Source organism: Mustela putorius, unplaced genomic scaffold (genome assembly GCF_011764305.1).
Source record: "Mustela putorius furo isolate JIRA1106 unplaced genomic scaffold, ASM1176430v1.1 tig00000228_pilon_pilon_pilon, whole genome shotgun sequence".
Classification (NCBI taxonomy): domain Eukaryota; kingdom Metazoa; phylum Chordata; class Mammalia; order Carnivora; family Mustelidae; genus Mustela; species Mustela putorius.
The window spans coordinates 2,869,140-2,884,470 of NW_025421322.1; the positions used below are offsets into that span (position 1 = coordinate 2,869,140).

Below are 15,331 nucleotides of genomic sequence, written 5' to 3' on the forward strand. Positions count from 1 at the left end.
TGCGTAGGGCATGTTTATGGGCAGGCCCTAGAAGAAGGATGCCACTTTCAACCATAGTGCATGCTCTAAACTCAGACATAGAGCCTCACATAGCTGAAGGAAACCTGAGGAATATGATCTACCCATGTGTAGAGAGAGAAGAGAAGTGGATTTGGGGGCTTCCTGTTCAATCTACATGAAGTGGAGTGCCCGGCAGGAGGTAAAGACCCAGTAATTGTTGAAGGTCCCAGAGATGATGCTACTGTTAGAATTCCAGCTTCCTCCTGCTGGGCCATGCTGTGCGACCAAAGGGCCATATTGGCATGGATAAGGTCAGCTTGAAGGGTTTTCCTCATCTGCCCATTGAGGTTATCTCTTAATCTCTGTATACTGGGGAGAAATCGTCTCTTTGCCCCCAGGGACTCTTACCGTGGTCCCTGGACCTAAAAGGAACATGAGCTGTTCTCCACTACTCATCTTCAGAACAATAATGGAGACGGCTACTAGCTGCTTCAAGCTGGGTGTAGCAGGCTCTCCATTGAGCAGAGAGCCCGATGTGGGGCTTAACCCCAAGATCATGACCTGAGCTGAAGGCAGAGGCTTAACCCACTGAGCCACCCAGGTGCCCCTCGATTCTGAGTTTCTGAAACATCTTGTGATATCCTCCAACCTTGCACGTTGTGTCGGGTCTTGAAAGAGCACAATGAAGAATGTATTGATGTAAATAATCTTCTAAGTGGGGAGTGGCAGGCAAATTGTTGCCCAAAAACAATCCCAAGAAAACCATAAAATAAAATGAACTGAAAAATAAAAGCTGTCACACAATGAGCACTTTATCAGAATAATAGAGGCTTGGTGAAAAGTTAAATGGGCTAACTCAATGAACATTTAAGTCAAAAATGGCATGTTTTTTTGCTTTAAATCCTTTAGCCAATAAAAAAAAAGTTACCAGGCTTTCAAAGGGGGCATTTACACAGTGATAAACAAAATGCACTTTGAGGACTATTATAGATTCATTTAGTTCATTTAAATGTTTGTCATATTTTCATTAAATCACAAAACATCCTTTTCTCCCTCTGTAAGGAGCATGTTAAGACTATAAGTGGTGTCAAAGCAAATTCAGAGTTCTTCCAAAACTTCTGTTTTCAAAAAAACTGAGCATTTAAGAATTTTGTCTAATACCAGTTTGTTTGCTTTTTTTTTTTTACTTTCTATTTTTTTAAAATAATCTCTATACCCAAAGTGGGGCTTGCACTTATGACCGCAAGATCAGAAGTCACAAGCTCTACTGACCAAGACAGCCAGGCCCCTTCTCGAATACTGTTTTACCATAGTTTCCTCCTTTCCTCATTACTGCCCAATTCACTTTTTTCTCTTTTTTTAAAATGCACTTTATTATTTTTTTTTAATTTTTTAAAATGAACACATAATGTGTTATTTGCCCCGGGCATACAGTTCTGTGAATCATCAAGATTGCACATTTCACAGCATTCACTATCACAGCACATACCCTCCTCAATGTCCATCACCCAGCCACCCTATCCCTTCCCTCCCACAACCCCCCAGCAACCCTCAGTTTTTTCCCTGAGATTAAGAGTCTCTTATGGTTTGCCTCCCTCCCAGATCCCATCTTGTTTCATTTTTTTCTTTCTCTATGCCCTACAACCCCCTCCCTGCCCTGTCTCTCAAATTCCTCATATCAGAGAGATCATATAATAATTGTCTTTCTCTGATTGACTTATTTCATTCAGCATGATACCCTCTGGTTCCATCCACGTTGTTGCAAATGGCAAGATTTCATTTCTTTTGATGGCTGCGTAGTATTCCACTGCAGGTATATACCACATCTTCTTTATCCATTCATCTGTTGATAGACATCTAGGTTCTTTCCATAGTTTGGCTGTTGTGGTCATTGCAATGTACTTTTTTTTTTTTTTAGGATAGTTTAAATCTGCAGAACAACGGTGACTATAATACAGAAGTCCCCATATACCCATCCTCACTTTCCCCCATTAGCACCTTCTGTTAGCACAGTACATTTGTCTTAATTAATGAACCAGTACTGATTCATTCTTATTAAGTAAGATAACAGACTTTATTCAGATGTCCTTAGCTTTCCTCTGACAACCTTTTTCTGTTCCAAGATCCCATCCAGGATACCACATTATGTTTACTCGTTACATCTCCTTAGGCTCCTCTTGACTGTGACAGTTTCCCATTTTCCTCATGTTCGATGACCTTGACCGCTTGGAGTACTCGTCAGATGTTATGGAGAAGGTTCCTCCAGTGGGATTTGTTAATATTTTTCTCATCATGAGACCGGGCTTAAAAGATCATAGAGACAAAATGTCATTTTCCTCACACCATATCAAGGGTACATGCCATCCCCCGGATTCAATCACTGTTGCTGTTGACCTTGACTACCTGGCCAAGGTTTGTCGGGTTTCTCCATGTTACTTTTTGCCCCACTTTCCATACTGTGCTCTTTGGAAGAAAGCCACGGTGCGCAGCCCACATTCACGGAGTGGGAAGTTGTGCTCTATCTCCTCGCAGACAAAGTATCCACATAAATTATCTGGGATTTTCCTGCACCAAGGAATGTATCTCTCCTTCCCTACTTATTTATTCAATCATTTATTTATTTCAGTATGGACTCAGGGGTAGGAGCACAGTTCATTTTTCAAGATGCAAATTTCTCCCCACGGGGAGGAAAACAAGAGAGGCTGCCAAACATTTGCATAAACAAAATGCCCTCAGCCTTTTCTCCAGCACATCCCGGGAATGCGTTAAATCCTCTCTGCAGCAAGGGACTTGGCACAGGTAAAGAGGGATTGCTCCCTGTCATCAAAAATGGTTGACTCACTAAATTAAAATACCCTTGAGAAAACTTCCCTGGTATTTACTTAATCTAAATCCGCCATTTTAGGAAGGAAAGGAAATTTATTTATTTATTTTTTTTTTTTTATAAAGATTTTATTTATTTATTTGACAGACAGAGATCACAGTAGGCAGAGAGGCAGGTAGAGAGAGAGGAGGAAGCAGGCTCCCTGCTGAGAAGAGAGCCCGCCCGACGTGGGGCTCAATCCCAGGACCCTGGGATCATGACCTGAGCCGAAGGCAGAGGCTTTAACCTCTGAGCCACCCAGGTGCCCCAGGAAAGGAAATTTAAATGCACTCTTTATTTCTGAGTTTTACTTAAACCACAGCAAAATATAAACAATCAATGAAAAAAAAAAAAAAAAGACAGGAAACCTCCCTCAGACTACTAAGAGAAAAATAAACACACCAACAACAGCAATGCCGGTGGATGATTTGGCCAGACTTCATGGCCAGGAGCCTTCGGAATCCTGTGGCCCCAAGAACTTAGTTTCACTACGGGTCTCACCAAGTCCTAAGGCCAGCTCAAGGTAGCTTCCAGTGGAACTCCTGCCTGTCAGGGGGACCCCCCACATGTAGCACTCACCTTCAGAAAAGCACTACAGACCATGGCTTTGGGGTAGTTACTAGACATTTCCTGACTTGCTAAGGTGTCCGGCTCTACTGGGAGACTAGTCCTCTCCACAGAAGTGCCCTGCTTTCTTTCCATGCCATCACCTTCGACACCTCAGGAATTTTCTCACATCTGCTATAGCTGCCCTGTCTTCACAGAGTCGGACAGTGGGCCGTCCCCTCTTGGTCTTTTCCTTATCAGTTTTGGGAGGTCCCACCGTGTGAGGGCACAGCTCAATCTGAGGCAAATTGTCTGCTCTGTCTCTCTGGGCCTCAGGTTCTCTAGTGTGAAATAAAGGTACTGATTCAATTGACTCCAACACTTTCCAGCTCTGAAATGTTACCATCTTGTTTAATCTTTAAGACCTTAGTTCCTTTTTTAAAGGAACTAAGTATTACAGATACAATAGCAGAAGGCAGAGGCTTTAACCCACTGAACCACCCAGGCACCCCTACCATGAGTATTATTGACTTTAATCATATCATCTTCTTAAGAATAAAACTTGAGGGGTGCCTAGGTGGCTCAGTGGGTTAGAGCCTCTGCCTTTGGCTCAGGTCATGATCCCAGGACCCTGGGATCGAGCCCCGCATCCGGCTCTCTGCTCAGAGGGGAGCCTGCTTCCTCCTCTCTCTCTGTCTGCCTCTCTGCCTGCTTGTGATCTCTGTCTGTCAAATAAATAAATAAAATCTTTAAAAAAAAAAAAAGGAATAAAATTTGACATCTCATATCCCTGTTTTTCCTTTTGTTGACCATTTAATCGTCTGGTATTTGAACACACAGAGCCAGACATTAAAATAGGACTGGGAAGAGGCAGCCCCCTCGTCTAGGGTCTTTTTCTTTTACTTTTTTTTTTTTTTTTTTGAGATTTTCTTTATTTACTTGACAGGCAGAGATCACAAGTAGGCAGAAGCAGGCAGAGAGAAAGGAGGAAGCAGGTTGCCTGCTGAGCAGAGAGCCCAATGTGGGGCTCGATCCCAGGACCCTGAGATCATGACCTGAGCCAAAGGCAGAGGCTTTAACCCACTGAGCCACTCAGGCACCCAAGGACCTTTTTCTTTGAAGCTCCCATTAGGCTCTAGCTCCTCTGTGAGGCTTTTCTTTTGACCTTGATCTCCTGCAGAAATTTGTTAGTCAACTTCTCTGGTGCTTTTTGCTATAGAGACCCCTTTGAGGCACTTAATCCCTACTTAGTTAGGAACTCTGGGCTTGTCCACCAAGCCACATTTTCCTGTATGGAACACTGACATTCTGTACCCTCAGGAGGGGCGAGGTCACTCCCCGCTAACAAACAACCCCACAGGTCATTTCTTGCCCACACTCCCTGTCCAAAATAGGTTGGCTGTGGCTCCCACCCAGTGGTCTTCACTCTGAGACTGTGGATGGCACAGTCTGACCTGTCACACCACCTGTCTCCAGGTAGAGGAAGAAAGAGCCCCATAAGCCACATATGATTACTAAAACTTCCACGCACACATTTTTAGACCATATTATTGGACGTAATAATGCAGTTGGGTGGGGATATCCAATCTTCCTGGTGGGAAGGGCACCAGGGAGCAGGAATCTGATCATTTGGGGAATATATAGTGACACAGTCTTCCACACGCTCTTGGGAAATGTTTCCTCGGCTGGATTGTGGACTTTCATCTTTCAGCTGACAACCAATCATCCTGTGAGTTCACCTGGTGATGCTGCCAGTATCAGCAGTGTCGTCCTCTTAAGGAACTATTCGTACAAGCATTTAAATATTTTATTGCATTGTAGCCCTTATTAATTTATAACCATGGATGGAAAATGGAAAATTAAAGTGCTGATATGAGTCATAAGAAACATAGGTCTCAGAAACTGAAAACTGCTTGCGAGGAGACCTTAAGTGTGCCTTAGGCTGTGATACCCCAGAGGTTTCCTGCCCAATCTAGGTTCCTCCTTAGAGAAGAAAATATATTAAGAAACTTGTAAAAAGCTAGAGCAATATCATCAAAGCTAGTGTTTAAAGGTTGGGGTATAGGGACACCTGGATGGCTCAGCAGTTAAGTGTCGCCTTCAGCTCAGGTCATGATCCTGGGGTCCTGGGGTCCTGGGATCGAGCCCCGCATCAGGTTCCCTGCTCAGTTTCCTCTCCCTCCGCTGCTGCCCCTGCTTGTGCTCTCTCTTTGTCTGTCTGTCTCTGTGTCAAATCAAAAAATAAAATCTATATAAAGAATAAAAGAGGGGTGCCTGGGTGGCTCAGTGGGTTAAAGCCTCTGCCTTCAGCTCAGGTCATGATCTCAGGGTCCTGGGATCGAGCCCCACATCGGGTTCTCTGCTCAGCAGGGAGCCTGCTTCCTCCTCTCTCTTTGCCTGCCTCTCTGCCTGCTTGTGATCTCTGTCTGTCAAATAAATAAATAAATTCTTTTAAAAAAAAGAAAAGAAAAGAATAAAAGAGTTTTTAACTCTCTAGGAACAGAAATTATTGCATCAAATTGGGACATCTTGTTTCATATCCTTATTTTCAGGAACACCTTATATAGGAGCTCTCGATACTGGCTGACTTTTTTACTTAGTGGTTTATACACATGCTTTGTTTTCTCAGATTCAAAATCCCTGGGGAGAGGCTCTAAGTGGCAGAATGGAGAATGCACTCAAGTTCTGTGAGACCATCCCAGATCCAAGTCCTGGCCCGGACACCGCCTTGCAGTGAGACACTTAAAGTCCTTCAGCTTCAGTTTCTCATCTGAAAAATGGGCGGCTTAATCCCTAGCTCCCAGGTTTGTTGTGAGCCTTATTTAATAAATGTAAAACACCAGCAGGTGCTCCACAATGTTAATTTGTCTAAGGCTACCATTTACTACACTTTCTCTGCACAAAGCATCTAACATGCTTTGCTCTGTGATAACGTCCCAACAACCATAAATGTAGGACTAGCAGTCCCATTTTCGAAAAGTCCGAGAGATTAAGCGATTCCCCCAAAGACACAACCATTGGCGAATTATGACTCGAACTCATGCCCATTTATTATGAGATGCTGCAAACTGAGAAAGGGGAGATTAACTGGTCTTTCTGCCTCGGAAAATAAGTCATTGCAAGACTCTGCCTTTCTAGATCATCAACGAAAATAAATTGTACTTGATAACATTTCGGGGTTAGATGTCACATTGCCTAGATAACTTGCCTGCTTGTTCTCAATTCGTCTCCCTCCCTCCCCCTGCTCTTTTGGGTTGTGTGGTAAAATGCGCACAACACAAAAGTTAGCCTTTTAACCATTTTTGAACTTAACAATTCTGTGGCATTGTGTACATGTACGTGTTGTGTGACCATTACCCTTACCTATTTGCAGAACATTTTTATCATCCCACAAGGAAATTCTGTACCCATGAAACACTAACTCTCCATCCCCACATCCCCCAACCATGGGTAACCTCCGATCTGTGATCTGTCTCTATGAATGTGCCTACTCTCTGTACCTCCTATGAATGGAATCTTACAGTATTTGTCCTTTATGACTGGTTTATTTCACAGAGCATGTCTTCCAGGTTCATTCATATGATAGTATGTATCAGAATTTCATTTCTTTGTAGAATTTAAACAAAAATTGAAATAAAGAAGAATTTCATTTCTTTTAAAAAAGTTTTATTATGGCTCAGTTGGGTGGGTGACTGCCTTCCATTCAGGTCATGGTCCCAGGGTCCTGGGATCGAGTCCCATATTGGGATTGCCCTGCTTCTCCCTGTCCCTCTGCCTGCCGCCCCCCTGCTTGTGCTCTCTCTCTCTCTCTTTTAAGAAAAGATTTTGTTTATTTATTTGACAGAGAGAGATCACAAGTAGGCAGAGAGGCAGAGAGAGAGGGGGAAGCAGGCTCCCTGCTGAGCAGAAAGCCCGATGCGGGGCTCGATTCCAGGACCCTGAGATCATGACCTGAGCCAAAGGCAGAGGCTTTAACCCACTGAGCCACCCAGGCGCCCCACAAAATCTTTTTTAAAAAACGTTTTATTATGGCGAAAAAAACCACGTAACATGAAATCTACCATCTTAACCATGTTTAAGTGTACTGTTCCGTAGTTTTAAGTATACTCATGTTGCTGTGAAACAGATCTCCAGAACTTTCTCATCTTGCAAATCTGAAACTCTATACCCATTGAACAACAATTTCTCATTTCCTCCTCCCCACTGGCCCCAGGCAAACACTGTTCTACTATCTGTGAATTTTACGATGTTCAATAACTTTTATAAATGGAACCAGACAGTATTTGTCTTTCTGTGACTAGCTTATTTCACTTAGTTTATCCATGTTGTAGCATACCACATGATTTCCTTCCTTTTGAAGGCTGAAGAATATTCCATTGTAGGAGTACACCACCCTTGGTTCATCTGTTCTTCCATGATGGACCCCTGGGTTGACACCAGCTTTCAGCTATTGGGAATAGTGCTGCTACGACCATGGGTGTCACCCCCACTGGTTTTGTATGACAGGAAAGTACCTCTCCCAGACCCTTGTCAGGTGGTTTCTGGGAGTTCAGCCAATGGGAAGCACTGGTAAAAGACTAGAGGGTGGTGCAGGGGAGAGGTCAAGACATTTTCCTCTTTTCTCTCTGCTTTGGGAGGTATCCCCAACAGTGGCCACACATCTGACAGTGGCAGTGCCATCTCAGTCCGTCACCCTTCTTGCCATGGTCCCAGCTCTAGTCAGGTGAGCACTGGTGGCTTCCTTCCTTCTTTGGCCAATACGTGGGCTGCCTCTTTGTCTTTCCTCTGACTTCTCACCTGGGTGCATCTCTGCTGTAAAATTTAACTTTTCTTTTGATGGTGGGACACAATACAGTGACACTTCAGGATAGAGGAAAGGCAGAATTCTTTGTTACTCATAGCTCCAAATGAAAGAAGACAGCCAGGCAGGATGTCATGCAGGGGGGAAGGGTTTGCACCCGTGCATGGAGGAACAGCAAGTTGGAATTGTAAAAGATGGCTTATGGGGACGCCTGGGTGGCTCAGTCAGTGAAATGGCTGCTCAGGTCGTGATCCCAGGTTCCTGGGATCTGGCTCTTTGTTCAGTGGGGAGACTGCTTCTCCCTCTGCCTGCCCCTACCCCTGCTTGTGCTCTGTCTCTCTGACAAATAAAATCTTAAAGAGAGAGAGTGAGAGCTTATGTATGGCAAGCAGGCTGAAGTTAGCTAGGTTGTGAGGGATCCTTGGGGGTTGGGTATTTCGAAAAATCCTGCAGATCCTATCTCTTAAGTATCTGGGGCCTCTCACCTTGGGTAAGTGTGTCTTATAACCTAGGTGTGTTAGGGTCTGATAAGGGAAGTAATTGGGGTGGGGGCTTAGCAAACGGCCTACAAGGTGGAGTTGAGAGCTTTGAGGTAGGACTACAAAACTGGGACAAAACAGCATTTGGAAACTATTACACAACCAATTCCCTATATTACCTTCCCTCTGTGTAGAATTTCTAGAATGGCCCCTGTTTCGCTGCCTGGACTCTGACCGATGCAGATGTATTTGATCACATTCCAGATCATTACACACCGATAAACAACTAAGGTATCGTATTAATATCACCAGGGATCAGACTACTGTTGCTTCATCGTTAGCCACGCTATCTCCCTCAAATGAATCCCTCCAGCCATCTTTGGCCCTCTCACTATTTCGTGAGTTTCTTAGAGGCAGGGTTTGTGTCTTATGCATTCCTTCTCGCAACCCCCATCCAGAACCTGACCAAACCCCAAATGTGTGCTTTAATAAATACATGATTAATTACGTGCATCTCTGAGAGCACATCAATCATGAGTTTTGACTTCCACCTTGGCAGCAGTTCAGGCCTGGAGCCAGCTCCTCGCTCTGATCTTCATAGTCCTGCCCTCTGTCTTGGACAAGATCCAGATTCTTCGATGAATCATCTGACATACTTATTTTCTTCCACACATTCCTATAAAATTGGCATTTATCACAGCTTCCATGAAACAGTTCTTTGTTATCGGACAGCTTTCCCTTTTCTTGTTGTTGTTGGTTGTTTTAATCTCTAAGAGAGACATGGGACCTATCTCCAAGGCCAGCCTCATGGGCATGTGACCCCGGCAGTAGCACAGGGTCCCCCTCCTTAGGACATCCCACACATGGTTTCATGTTGCCTTTTGGGAATGCTTAACACTTTTTTTTTTTTTTTTTTAAGATTTTATTTATTTGAGAGAAAGAGAATGAGAGAGGAGGAGGGAGTGAGAACATGGAAGAGGGGAGGGTCAGAGGGAGAAGCAGACTCCCTGCTGAGCAGGGAGCCCCCTGCAGAACTCCATCCTGGGACCAGGATCATGACCTGAGCTCAAGGCAGGTGCTTAACCAACGGAGCCACCCAGGTGCCCCAAATGCTTAATACTTTTACATGAGAACCCCATCCCTATTCTCACTGTTGGACTGGAGCCCACAAATAATAGAGCCAGTCTTGCCTGTCTCATTTGTATGTGCCTAAAGCTTGTGACATTAATTGATCATGGAGGCATATGGATTTAATATGGGTTCAATATTTAGTTCAGAAGCTCCCCATTTTCCTTAGGAGATTTGCTCCAAATCTTTCAGTGCAACATGGGATGAAAAGCTTTTCATCTGCTGTTAACTCCCCTGCCTATACTGACACCCATAAAACTTCCTCAGCCCCATCTTCTCTACTCTGCACCCCCTCCCTTCAAATGTCAACTCCCGGCTATCATACTACCTGCTGTTTCTAAATTTGTGGGCTTGCCAGATGCTGGGCCCTTGCATGTCCTTGCCCCCATCCTGTCTGAGGTTGTCCTCTGCCTGTCTCCCTAGCCAGCTCCAACTAACCCCACACATAGGGATCTAGAGGTCACTTCCCTGGTCTTCCCTGAACTGAGAGGTGGGGCTCTCATAGCACCTTGTAGCATTTATCTTGCTATTATGTTACTTTCCATTTTTTTCTCTATTTCCCTCACCTGGAAAGTTTTCATTCCCCAAATTCATGACTGCATGAATGCACAGATCCCTGGTTTATTTGGAGAGTGTGTGAGGAGACCTATTGGGTTTTCTTTGGTACCACCAACTGATGAAGTTTTAGAATATAGGTGAGGTTCGGTGGGATGAGGTCTGGAGCCGATGACCAAGAAAGAGCTGAGACATCTTTGGTGCAAAATGGTGGTTTATTAAAGCATGGGGACAGGACCCCTGGGCAGGAAGAGTTGCTGCCCCAGGTTGTCAGGGGTGGCAGTTTATGTACCATGGGGGGGGGGGAGTAAGGAAAATGGAGGTTTTAATAGAACTTTTGTTAGGCCCCCCAATAATGGGTCCGTGATTAAAGGAGCGAGACTGATACAAAGCGAAGGTCAAGCAAAGCTTTATTCCGCGCCAAGCATCAAGAATCAGACCGAACGTGGGGCACCTGGGTGGCTCAGTGGGTTAAGCCTCTGCCTTTGGCTCAGGTCATGGTCCCAGGGTCCTGGGATCGAGCCCCACATCGGGCCCTCTACTCAGCTGGGAGCCTGCTTCTCTGTGATCTCCATCTGTCAAATAAATGAATAAAATCTTAAAAAAAAAAAAATCAGACCAAACGTTCAGGGCCACACCTCTTACAGAGAGGGCGACCCCTCTCTGTTTCACAGACTAGCCTTTAAGGTCAAAGGCCATGTGGTTGGGCCTGGCCACGCACAGGTGGCCAATGAAATTGTAACAAACAGAGAAACCTGCACAGTCATGTTAGGTCACACATAAGTGACCAATTGAATTACAATTTACCCTAGTAGATATTTGAACCAGCCTATCACCTTCGGCAGAATTGGCACCTAAAAGGGGCCCAAAGGGCGGGGCCCATACTCCTTGGTAACTAGGGAGACAGTACTCAGGCTTTACTGATAGGATGTCTCCACCTGACCCAACTCATCCCGGCATTTGGGCTGTTATCTCCACCTGACCTGACGCTTGCTTGTATTTGGGCTTTGTTACCTGGGACTGGTTTCGCAGACTTGCTTTTAAGGAAGTTCCTCTGGCGGGGGCGGGGGCGGGAAGGTGGTGGTGGTGGGCGGTGCAGGGTCAATTTAAGTTTTACTGCGTAAACAACAAAATGGCAATACAACTGGAGTGGGGCCGCTCTGGCTGAATAAGGCCCTTACACTTTCATATGCTAAACAGAATCTACAAGATACCCGATACCAGAGGCCTCGCCATTGCCAAGGCCGTTTTGCCCTTTTTAGCAGGCTATTAAGATAGTTGGGAGATTCCTAAAGAATCACATATGTCGGGGCACCTGGGTGGCTCAGTGGGTTAAGCCTCTGCCTTCAGCCAAGGTCATGATCCCAGGGTCCTGGGATCGAGCCCCGCGTCGGGCTCTCTGTTCAGCGGGGAGCCTGCTTCCCCTCCTCTCTCTCTGCCTGCCTCTCTGCCTACTTGTGATCTCTGTCTGTCAAATAAATAAATAAAATCTTTAAAAAAAAAAAAAAGAATCACATATGTCCCATCCCAGAGTGGGGGTGGGGGAGAAGTTGTAAGGTCTCAGCCTTTTGCTTTGTCCTTAGCTACCCTTCTGTTGCGTCATCACCGACGACTGAGAAGTACTTCCATCATGGAAGAAGACATTCCACAGCACCCTCCGCTTAGGCACATGGAGTCCTTTTCCAACACAACCACAGAAGGCACTGCCTCCCCTTGGTCTTTCCAGGATAGCTAGACGGTAGAAGCTCCTTGAATTTCTCAGCCTTTGAAGGCGGGGGCGGTTCTGAGGTTTCTCATGGGACAGACCCTTACCCAGGTCCTAGAGGCAGCTCCAGGGAGACCTTCCCTACCTCCAAAGAGTATCTGGCCCTATGTAAATCCTGGATCAAGTGTTTCTTCCTTCTCCTTTGTGTTCCCTGTCTAAGTTCTGTTCACCGTTTCAAGACCCAACTGAAATGCTAACTACCCACATTTGTCATGTAAATGACCCCTATCTGCTTTCCCATTGCATTTCCTTTTCACCTGTAGGGGTACTCTGCAGACGTTCTGACTAGCACCTTGGAGACCACACAGTTGGCTTTGGGAGCCGGGGAGGGAGGGGTGAGGGCAGAATGCGCTCATCTTTGCAGCTTTTATGTCTTTATTTCCTGTACCCAGTTGCCACTCTAACTGACCTTGGTATACTGGATCATAGCAGATAGACTGATGGAAGGAAACGTTTTTATCAATTCACTGGAAAATGCGCTTGGAAGAAGGGGGCGAGGGTAGGATTCAGGGAGAGAAAAATGGGGACTTTGAGAAGGCAAGGGAAGGGACCTGGGTGACAAAAGAAGTTGCAAGGCCTGAAGTCCTAGAGGTAAGAAGCCTTTAACAATTGGTAAGGATGCAGGCAGGCCCTATCCAAGGATCAGAGAGGGTCCTTTCCCAAGGATGGAAGTGAGCCAGAAGAAAACAGAGTTTCCTGAATAGTGTAAGTGATAGAGTACAGCACACAGAGTGTCCGGCAGACTCAGAAAAACAGAGGTGAGCCTTCTGGTCGCTTGGGGTTAGGAGTCTCTATTGGAAAGGGGTCTAGGGTACGTGTTCCTTTAGGAACCCAGGGTTGGGTCAGATCATAGACAAGTGCCAGGTAAACGATAGATGCTATTCCATAAATCACCAAAGGTGGGGATACTGATGCCAGTGTCCACAGAGGTTGGTTTGAGGTGAATGTCCTGGAACATGTTCAGCATTCGCGATCTTTTTAGATGTTAATCAGGTGTTTGGGGACCTAGGGTGGATTGCAGAGAAAGAAGAACTTCCCTGCTTCCCCCTTGGCAGGAGAACATAGTTTCTCTGGTTTACTCAGATGCAAGGTGAATTTACTCATGCCAGGTGAATTAACACCACCAGTAAATGGGGCCTTTCTAAAATGGAGACCCTACTGTTTGCCCATCTCCGTAACAAAGGCACTATGGAGACAGAGAAGAATGGCAGGAGAGGTGTACTCTAGCAGGGAAGAGCATGTGTGGCCCCAGAAGCTGAGGCACCCAGAGATGAGAACAAGCTGATTTGTCTAAAGAACGGTCCAGCTGTGTGATCGGTGCTCCAGTAAATACGTCGCTGTTTGAGAATGGCTGTGACTTAACTTCCTTGGGAAGCCTCTGGGGTTTTGTTTTTCTGGTTTTGTTTGTTTTTGCCAATCCTCCCCAGTCCTCTCGCATTCAAATAACTACAACTCCAGAGACCCTGACATTATGTTTTATTTCATAAACTTTGCTTGCAGATGGACTGTTTCTCTCCTGATCTCCTTTCTCCAGCCAGATTTTTCTCTACTCTCATCTCTCCTCTTTTCTAGTGCCATGTAGCAAGTATCTATAAATTCAGATCTTGAATAGTAAGTTCTGTGAAATACAAAATTCCCTTTAATCAATGAATCATTTGCCTAATGAATCTGAAATCCTGGTGGGGGGGGCAAAGCTGGAGGTAATTAGAGGAACATGTTGGTAGTTTGAATTTGGAAAGTACCACTCTTCAGCCTGATTCTCTATTTCCATCCTGTACAGAGGACTCCTGCTTATCATCCCACAGCAGTTTAAAAGTACCTATAGAGCAGGGTGGTGCACCTGGGTGGCTCAGTGGGTTAAGCCTCTGCCTTCAGCTGGGGTCATGATCTCAGGGTCCTGGGATCGAGCCCTGCATCAGGCTCTCTGCTTAGCGGGGAGCCTGCTCCCCCCACCCCCGCCGCCGCCCCCTCTGCCTGACTCTCTGCCTACTTATGATCTGTCTCTGTGATGAGGAAGCAGAAGGCTGGCTGAGGACAAAGCAAAAGCTGGCACCTTGCACCCTGTCTCGACCCGCTCCCCTCTACTCTCCATCTCTCCTCTTTTGTGAGGAGAGAATGTGTGACATTCCTCAGGCACCCCTGGCTACCCTAAAAGAAAAACAACTAGTTAACTTGCCAAGATCACAATCCTGCAAGACAGGAGTCTCCCTCGGTCTATAAGTGTCCTACTGATTTACAATAAAGAAGCTATCTTATCAATAGCCCAACTTCCTTAGACAAATAACTCAGTTCCTCAAGCCCTAATGTGGCCCTCCCCTCCAGAAAAACTGAAGGAGGTTGGGGCTGAAGGAAATGTAAAGTTAAATTTCTTCTAAACCTAAAACTCACTGACAAGGATGTTTGTTAGGAGGAATGTGACATTCCACCAGGAACTCCCAATTGTCTTCGTGTTAGTGTCTCATCAGAGGGAAAAACAGCCTTGGCTTAACAATAACTAGGCCTCCAATATCCTGACCGTCTTCTTTACCGTGACAGCCCTTTTTAACATCCCCTTTGTCCTCACCTACCCAACTCCTGTGTATATAATCAGGCACTCCTCAGGATAGCGGGGCAGCAGCTCTTCCTGCCCATGGGTCCTGTCCCCATGCTTAATAAATCACCATTTTGCACCAAAGATGTCTCAAGAATTCTTTCTTTAGTCATCGGCTGCGGACCTCACCCCACCGAACCTCACCTATGTTCTAGAACTTCATCATCTGTCAAATAAATCTTTTTTTTTTTTTTTTTCGCGTCAGATGAGTAATGTGCCGAGGTTGTAACAAGGTTTAGAGGGTGGCACATGTCACACAGAAGCGTGAACACCCAATCATCATGCTTATGAACTATGAAAGGATCTAAATAAATAAAATCTTAAAAAAAAAAACCTATGGGTATAACTGAACATTAAAGACCCCAAAGAGAAAATTATCTCAGGTGTGAGAGAAAACAGAAATTCGTAGTCACAAAACAAAACAACAACTGATCTTCACCCTCCTTTCTGATGATCTCTCGCATGTTACTTATTACTTCCAATTAAGGGCCCACATCTGACATTCTCTGGAGACGCCCCGGTCCCTTTGGATCCAGGTTTAAGCGACACACTAAGAATGTGACAGCTTTACAGTCTTATCAAACTAACTGGTCCTGCACGGAAA

The 15,331-nt window shown here is 45.3% G+C and overlaps 1 non-coding gene across 1 annotated transcript; it reads right to left on the reverse strand.

Annotated features, from left to right (window-relative positions):
* Window positions 1–14,926: 14,926 nt before the first annotated feature.
* Window positions 14,927–15,031, reverse strand: LOC123391526. The gene has a single exon (XR_006606235.1). It is a non-coding gene; the product is annotated as a small nucleolar RNA U13 (small nucleolar RNA).
* Between the last annotated feature and the right edge of the window lie 300 nt (window positions 15,032–15,331).